Source organism: Rhagoletis pomonella, unplaced genomic scaffold (assembly GCF_013731165.1).
Source record: "Rhagoletis pomonella isolate Grant_MI unplaced genomic scaffold, Rhpom_1.0 Rhpom_scaffold_00008, whole genome shotgun sequence".
NCBI classification, from domain to species: Eukaryota; Metazoa; Arthropoda; class Insecta; order Diptera; family Tephritidae; genus Rhagoletis; species Rhagoletis pomonella.
In genome coordinates this window covers 24,369,785-24,378,154 of record NW_023458562.1, presented here as the reverse complement: position 1 = coordinate 24,378,154, position 8,370 = coordinate 24,369,785, and the positions used below count along the sequence as shown (strand labels likewise).

The 8,370-nt window shown below is 33.8% G+C and overlaps 1 non-coding gene across 1 annotated transcript; it reads right to left on the bottom strand.

Moving 5' to 3' along the window:
• Positions 1-6,305: 6,305 nt before the first annotated feature.
• Positions 6,306-6,378, bottom strand: Trnak-cuu. Its single transcript has one exon. It is a non-coding gene; the product is annotated as a tRNA-Lys (tRNA).
• Positions 6,379-8,370: the final 1,992 nt, after the last annotated feature.

Here is an 8,370-nt window from a genome sequence, read left to right as displayed (position 1 = left end):
TTTTTTATAGCCAAAAATTTCATGTTAAATTTTTCTTAGTACAAGAATTAGAAAGCTAGGTTGGTAGGGAACACTCTAACAGAGAGAAATGCTAAGCAGCCCTTTCAAGAGCATATACGGTGGCGAAAATATAAATAGGGAAGACCAATTTTAGCATTATTTGGCTATTTCGCTTTATTTCATTAGATTTCTTAGCAACATTGCTCATTTGCTGCACGCAAAAAAATTTTCGAACATACTTTATATGGAAGAAAATGCGTGAACAAAACAATACCCAAAATCAATAAAATTTAATGGGCTACAAAACTGCATACTCAAAATTCTAAAAAAATCTTTTTTTTTTAATATTTTTTAAAGTTCGTCGAATTTTTATAAATGCTCCACAAAGTTTGAAAGTTTAATTTACATATTTTCATGAAAAAATAATAAATTTTTTTTAAATAAATAAAAGTAGCCAAATCTTCCGAAAATGTCTCTTCCCAATTTAAATTCTCACCACCGTATGATGTCAAATGGTTTCTTCCTCATCTCCTCTTCCCTTTCCCCCCATTTTTTTTTTATCATTCCTACCGGCACTGAGATCGCTGACTTAATATACATATACTAGCACTTTTGATTCGCGAGTGGCTATGAGCGTGTAGAACTCTTTGATTTTTCTCCCCAAATATCATGAATTGTGTCTACTTGGGTGAAGTTTAACGCATCTAGTATGTTTCTGAAACCCCACCAAGTCACGGTAGATACAAATTGGGAAAGTTTACTCCAAGAAAGTGTGGTTCATTGTTTCAAAACATCTAAACACGCTGACCTGTCAGAATCAGTAGACAATTCTAGAATACTCCACAATTCAATTAAAAAGTACGACTGTAAAAAATATTAATAAACAAAAAGCTTCTGGCAATGCAGGCAACAAAAAGTCAAAATTAGGTGGTTACTGTTTCTTATTTCTCGCTAAAGCTCGGAACATATCGAAAACGATATCATCACACGACACGACATTAAGGTTTTTGCTACGTAATTCAAACGCTTTGACGACGGCGATATGCATTTTTCGAACGCTGAAGCGATATCGTGAATTTGTTTGAGTTTGACGTAAAAGAAGAGAAAGAATCTTATCTGTCGTCTATATCTAATCTGGCCACAGCTATATTTTTGGCTAGTCGCGGTGTTGCCGTGTTGTCGCCAAAATAATTCTCTACATAAGAGTATGTGTTAAAATAGTTTGACAGCTGTGGTTCGTAGCCCGTCGTTTCCAATGTGTTTCCAGCTTAATTGACGGACAATTATATAGAACGTATGTACATATGTATGTATGCATGTGGTGTGTACGTTAGCGCACGTAATCACAGGAGAGTATCACACGTTTCTGACCTCATTTTAGTGAAAAAGTATACTATAGTATATGTATAAATGAACATTAGGCCGTATCACTTTGAGGGAATATCAGGAGAGAACATTTTTTCTCGGCAACCTGTAAAAACGGCCAATCGGGTATTTAATTTGATAACCGATTTCTATAGATGATACATCATTGCACTAGATATGGGCCAGCAAACGATGAAAAGTGGCCAATACTCGAAATCTTATCGGAATGGCCTAAAAGGTTTTTGGGGTCGGTGATTACGAATCTGAAGCTAGATTTTAAAAATTCAAAATGGCGGACAATATTGTGCAAAGTAATCGGATTGGCTTAAAACTTGTTGCTCTATGATTTTTGGCCTCACTGATCACGAATTTAAAATTAGATTTCAAAAATTCGAAATGGCAAATCCGATACGGTCGTCATAAAAAATACGCCTGTAGTCAGCCTACCTAAAGAGTGGTTTCCTAAGCCCACCAGGAGGAGATTACACTACGAATTTGGACTTAAATTTTTGAACTATCTGCTATTTGTAATTTTTTTGGTTTTTGTTTTTATATTTATAATTTTTCTTCCAATTACGAATGTAGACTCCACTGTTTTATTTTTTCTTTGCACTTTTAGTTTTTTTGTTTTTTTTTTATATTTATTACAAATTGCGAAATTAGACTTCGCTTTTTTATTTCTTTTTACTTCTGTTTTTGTTTTTTTTACACATTTTTATTTTTTTACCAATGATGAATTCAGGCTTCACTTTTTTTGTGTATTTTCCATTTTTTGTTGTTTGGATTTAAAAAAAATTCAAGATTTGTTTTTTTGGTGCGTGGTGGTACACAGTGGTATTGCTAAACGACAGCGAGAACAATTCATAAAAATTAACGCCTGACTCAATAAAATATGTCGACTTTTTTTAAGCAGAGCCTATTTTGAATTTTGTTTTTCTATTGTTATATTTTACTGCATCTTATTAATAAGAAACAAAAGACAAAAGGAAAATATTTTTTATTTTATGGAAAGAAAAATTTAATTTTACTATTCACCGGACTTGTAAATTTCAAATACAACTATTTTAATCAAAATGAAATTGTGACCACACTATTGAGGAAATTACCCTGAATACTGTATATTTTGGCTGTAAGCAAAATAAAATTCTAAAGTTGACGTTTGGCCGTTTTTGAATGCCTTCTGGTGCACTGTGCATTGTAAAAATTAAGAAAGATGTTGTGTATAGAGAACTATTATGATGTCTCATAAACTTTGCAAGTTATGTTCATTTGTTTGAAAACGACAAATCATACCCCTTTGGCAAGAATAGTACTAATCTGTTATCACTAAGCAACAGTCAACCACCAACGGTATGCCATTTATTGATCCAAATAAAGAAGTTATGGAAAAAAATAGATTTAGCTGCTTTTTCAGCGTGCGAAAAAACGTTTACACTCTTCAAAAGCTCTCACGTTGTGGGTTCGAAATAGCTTGGAACAAATTGAACCTTTTTTGTGATACGGTCTAATGTACATACACTTTTGTATGTGGCTTTGTATTCTAATATTCTCCTGTGTCTATAACTACATAGTCATATGTAGACATTCATGTGACAAACTTGTTAGAGGTGCGAAAAATGTCTAATTTATTAATGACTGCGCTAATTGTCAAAATGTTGAGTCACTTAGGCAGCTGACTTCAGATATATGTATGCATGTATGTATGTATTGCATACGTAAATTATAGGAGATTACAACTTTTCCAACTGTATTTCAGAAAAACACAAAATTATTTCAGAAAAAGCGAAATTATTTTCAGAGAAGCTCAAATGTATTTCAGAAAAACTCAAAATGTATTTCAGAAAAGGGCAAATGTATTTCAGAAAAAACCAAATGTATTTCATAAACATATTTTTAGAAAGTTTTTAACTAGGAAAACTTGTGCAATGGTTAACCTCCGAGTGTATTTCTGCTTCATTTTCACAAAAGGGCAAATGAGCACCGCTAAGTGGACTTTTCGGGGGCTTTTAGAAAAATGGTCTAGCATGGGCAATGTACCTTGCGATTTAGTGTTGGTCTGCGATAACGCACCAGCCATGCTGGACTTGAGCAAGTGGTTTGCGCCTGGAGCCATACTTGCCAATGCCGAACCCCATTGGGAATGATTAGGCTAAGGTAAGAAATTATGGTAAAACTAATATCATCGTTCCATCCAAGGGGTGTTAGGAAGGCGACTGCATTTCATTATGGCGCCTACACTTTTGCAAAATATTTGGCCGAGCTTCTCCAATTGGTGGCGTGCGTCTTAATGTTATTAGCCAAATGAACGGACCCACAATTTTACGCCGCCTCCGAACGGAAAATGGATTTTATGAAAAATATACTCAGGGGTTTGCCATTGCAAAAGTTTTCCTAATTAAAAATATTCTAAAAATATTCTCCTGAAATATATTTGCGTTTTTCTGAAAGTCATTTGCCCTTTAATGAAATACATATCAGCTTCTCTGAAATATATATTTGCCTTTTCTAAATTACAACTGAGCTTTTCTGAAATACATTTGAGTTTTTCTGAAATGCATTTGAGTTTTTCTGAAATGCATTTGACCTTTTCTGAAACACATTTGGGGTATTCTGAAATATTCTCATTTTCGTTGTTGGTGTTTCCGACAGGGTAGGAGTGTGATGTAATGTGGAACGATTTTCCGTCGTCCCTTGTCAAATTTGGTTTGGAGACAAACCGGTTTCGGCGTTGTGCCATCTTCAGTGTCATTTTTCGTTCCGAATAGTTTCTGTTTGTCTGTCTCTATTTATTAGCCGTGTTAAATCCTCGTTGGTTCATAGTTAGGTACGTCTCAGCGGATTATATTCTTTCGTTCAACCAGTAATTTCAGTTCTGTGTGTACATCCTCAGGTAGAAATTAGCTGGTCACCTCTTTTTTGATTAATTGTTGCATGGATTCGCAGGTACTGAAATACTGTTGGATAAGGTGTAGTTACGTAGGTACAAAAAAACTCAACGTGGGTTCTACAAATCGAATTTAGGAAATTTGGAAATTGAATTTTGAGAGAATTTACCATAAGACCAATAGCCATAATCAGTCGATATAAGACGCTCCTGTTGGAATCGATACACAGGTACATGACATGCTTTTTTCAAACAGAGACTTTTTAAATGTTGACGAAATCTGCTTGTAGTTAGAGTGCTGTTGGCTACGAACCCTCTTGAACATAGCAGCATGCATTCGTAATCTATCTGTATAACATACTATCACCCTGGGGGCTTGCGGCTCTATGGGGATAATACAATGCATCAGGAACAGAAATCAACAGGGTTGTTGAATCACTTAACAAAATGATAGCAGTAGGAAAGAAGTACATTCTATACTACTTTAAAATGAAAAAGTGAGGTTTAGTTATTGACAACAACTTTTATTATTACACCAAGAGAAAACTTATCTAAGTAATTAAAACTTCCGAAAGTTCTCACACAATTTATTTAAAGAATGCACGAGAAAACAAAAAAAAAGGAAAACCGAGAAACAGTGCTGCCTACTTTATATTTCGTACTAGAACATTCAAATAGGAATGCCAAATCTAGTAAGCATCATTGTAACTTATGATGGCCAGTACTGTCATTAGCCACGCCATATTTTAATACTGATAGAACCTTATTTTTATTTTACCACGATAAGAAATTTGGTTCAAACAGAGCATTTGTAAGCACGTTTACAGGGAAATTCTGGCTAAGAAAGTAAAAAGTTCTCCTCCTCCACAAGACAAAAGAATGACAGATGGCAATATAGTTTGAAAGACTTTTGTTATTGTAGTGCAAAAGTCTTAGAAAGAAGTCTGTCATTCAATACTTGTGGAGAAAATGTATTTTGAAAGAAAGCGCTTGTATTTCATTTGGCTTGCAACACAGCTGTGCCTTTCGAGAAATCCGGGTTTGTTCTGGAAAAAAAGTGTGTCTGAAGGGCTATTACATTTTAAAACTTTTTGTCTAAAATGGCACTTATTTTATAAAATTTGTTATTTGTTTAAGATTTTATTTAAAGAGAAAGTCTTTTCATTACGTTTCATACAATTTTTAGAACCGTATTGTCTTTCATAATTAAATATATTTTTTTTTTAATTATTATTTTTTGGTTCAAGATTTTATAGTTTTAAAAAGAAAAAAAATGTTTTTGATTTAATTTAATTTTTAATATCTAATTTTATTTTCAACAATTTTTATTGAGCTTGAGGCCGTTTTTAATGAAAACCTTATTGTCTGCTTTTGAAACCGAGTTTTCTTCAGCTCATTGAAGACAAACCGTATTAAGAAATTATGTATAGAAAGTTGCGTTTACTGAGTCGAAATTTTTTGAAAAGTTGCAATTACTGAGTCACTAATGGTAAACATTTGGGTATTGCTTTTACCGAGGGCGTGCTGTATATATATATATGGGACCATCGAAATGGAAATCTTTCGTAAGAAAAAAATATATTTTTTCGATAAAACTCAGGTTAATATTAGGCGCTAATAGTATAACTTTGAAATATTTCTTTTACACGGCATGATTTTACTGGCTGGATGTCTCGGTTCCGCGCTAGAATGATTTGTAAAACTAAAAGTAATTGGATCTTTGCCCAAGAAGTAGAAACTTCAACCCACAGTAAATAAAAAATGTTATGAGTGAAGAAAGCTAATATTCCAAAATTTATTTGATGTCCTAAAGTTAGAAAATTACTTTGACCATGCCTGCTTTTAATATGGCGTTACATCCAAAAACCGATGAGCCGCGCAAATCCAATTTTATAGTTATTGCTACTACCGCTTAGTATTCAAAAATAATTGACCTCCTCGAAAAAAATGTCCAGATTTTTCTTATTGCATCGTAGTACATAGATGAATTTTATCAACTCGCATTTCCTATAAAAAAATAAGAAATAAAAAAAAAAAATATTAAAAAAGTTATTTTCGCCCAACGTGGGGCTCGAACCCACGACCCTGAGATTAAGAGTCTCATGCTCTACCGACTGAGCTAGCCGGGCACATGAGGATATTGTTGACAAACAGCAAATGTAAAGCAACCGGTAGGCTACATCTGTGCAACGAGCACAAGAAGCGTAGGCGCGCTAAAGGAATGTGGCGCATAGTAAATGGCAGCATAAAATGGGTAGCCAAACAAAAAAAAATGAATAAAAATGCGAAAGAAGAAGAAGAAGAAGAGAACCAAGTAGGAGGCGTAATACTATCTGCGAAACAACGAAAATCGCCTATGGAGGTCAGTCAGTTAATTTTAGAAGAGTGCGTATGTTTGTACTACGCTTTTTTGTTTTTTATTTTCTTTTCAGCATTTTTCTCGCTGAATTTTTAATGTGTGTAGGTAAATTTTTGTGGTGTATTGCACATTTTTCGGCACATAAATTTACAAATTTTATGTGAATTTCATAATTTTGTGAGCGGAAATTTTTTTCTTCCAAGTGGTGAGAGATGTCAGCAAATTAATACATAAAAGAAGACATGCTATGTATGAATGTATGTTTCTATGTGTATTAAAACATGAAGACAACGTGGGTAGTTGCGTATACGCAACCAAAATAAGGAAGGAGGCTGACTTACTGGCGCAATTCATAAACACAAATATACATACATACATATGTATCTACATATAACGTATGTGTTTATACGAGTGCGTAAGTACGTGCCTTTAGTGAGGTAGGCCCATAAAAGTGTGCATATCACATACATATATATGTACAGGGTTATACATTGTTATTTGTTCTTATACTGGTTTTGCATTAGGGCCGTTCTCACATAGACGAAACTCTGAACATTTTTGTACCAAAATTATTTTACTAAATATTTACCAAGCAAGACAGAGTACTCTCACAGACGCTAGATTTATACTCTTGGATAGAGCTAAGCTGGACTAGGAAAAAGCTCGTCATGTAAAATTGTCCAGTCGCGCCAGATGACAAACCGTCGGCGATGTAAAAAGTTTCTTATGCTAACAAAGCAGACGCTGAGGTAAGGGAGCGTTTACAATACATTTCATAAAAAAGCAATATCGATTCCAAATTGACATTATAAATCCAACTTAATGCGCACCCAATCCAATGTCGAGCGGAGATCCTACTTTCATACCACATAAAACTTTCTGACGGCGGGCTGACGTACCGAGTAAGAGAGAGACTAAAACCGTGCCATTTTTGGCTCTATTTTACTCCAAATGCCCTATTAACACAAATTGCCAAGTGGCACTTTCGAAAAATAGTAATATTTCAATGCATTGTGAAATCCTTTGCGTGCACTTCTTTTTCTAAACTAAAATTTTCTATTTTCTATTGTGTATACAACTGCTTTATCATTCTTTGGCATTGGATTTTTGTTTTAGAAATGTGTTTTTAATTTTAATTCTAAATGTGAAGAATTAAAAAAATGGCACCTTTTTGGCACTTTTATTTTTCTATTTGGAACATTTAGGCACTTTTTTTATCCTTAATATGGCACCTCATAGCTAAGGATAGTTGGCAGCGCTGGCGCGGTGTCGGTATTGTCGGTGACTCTCGTAGGATACGGCCAATGCTGTCAGATTCACAGTTTTAACTGTAAACTGCAGTATTTTTTAGACAAGTTTAGAGTTGTTTAAATTGTCTCGTAGCACAAATTACAGTTTTTTTTGCCAAATTTCCAATTTGTACTAAATTTGCAAAGTTGGGAGGAGTGCAGTGAAAATATTTTCACTAAACTTTCAAAAGTTAATGTTCTAACTTGGCTCATATTTGAAATGTATCTCAAGTTTTTTTGCCGAGGAATATTTGTGGCAAATTCGTTTGGTCAAAAATATCCGACAATTTTGAATCACGAATGGCGTTACTACTGAATATTTTTAAAATATTTATGAGGTGCTTTCATAAAATATCGAAAAATATACGATATGCCAATTAAGGATAGCTTTTCAGTGTAAAATATGTAAATTTTAGATTAACGAGGAATGTCTTAAGATTTGCTGATAAAAAAAAATATTGGCATACACAATT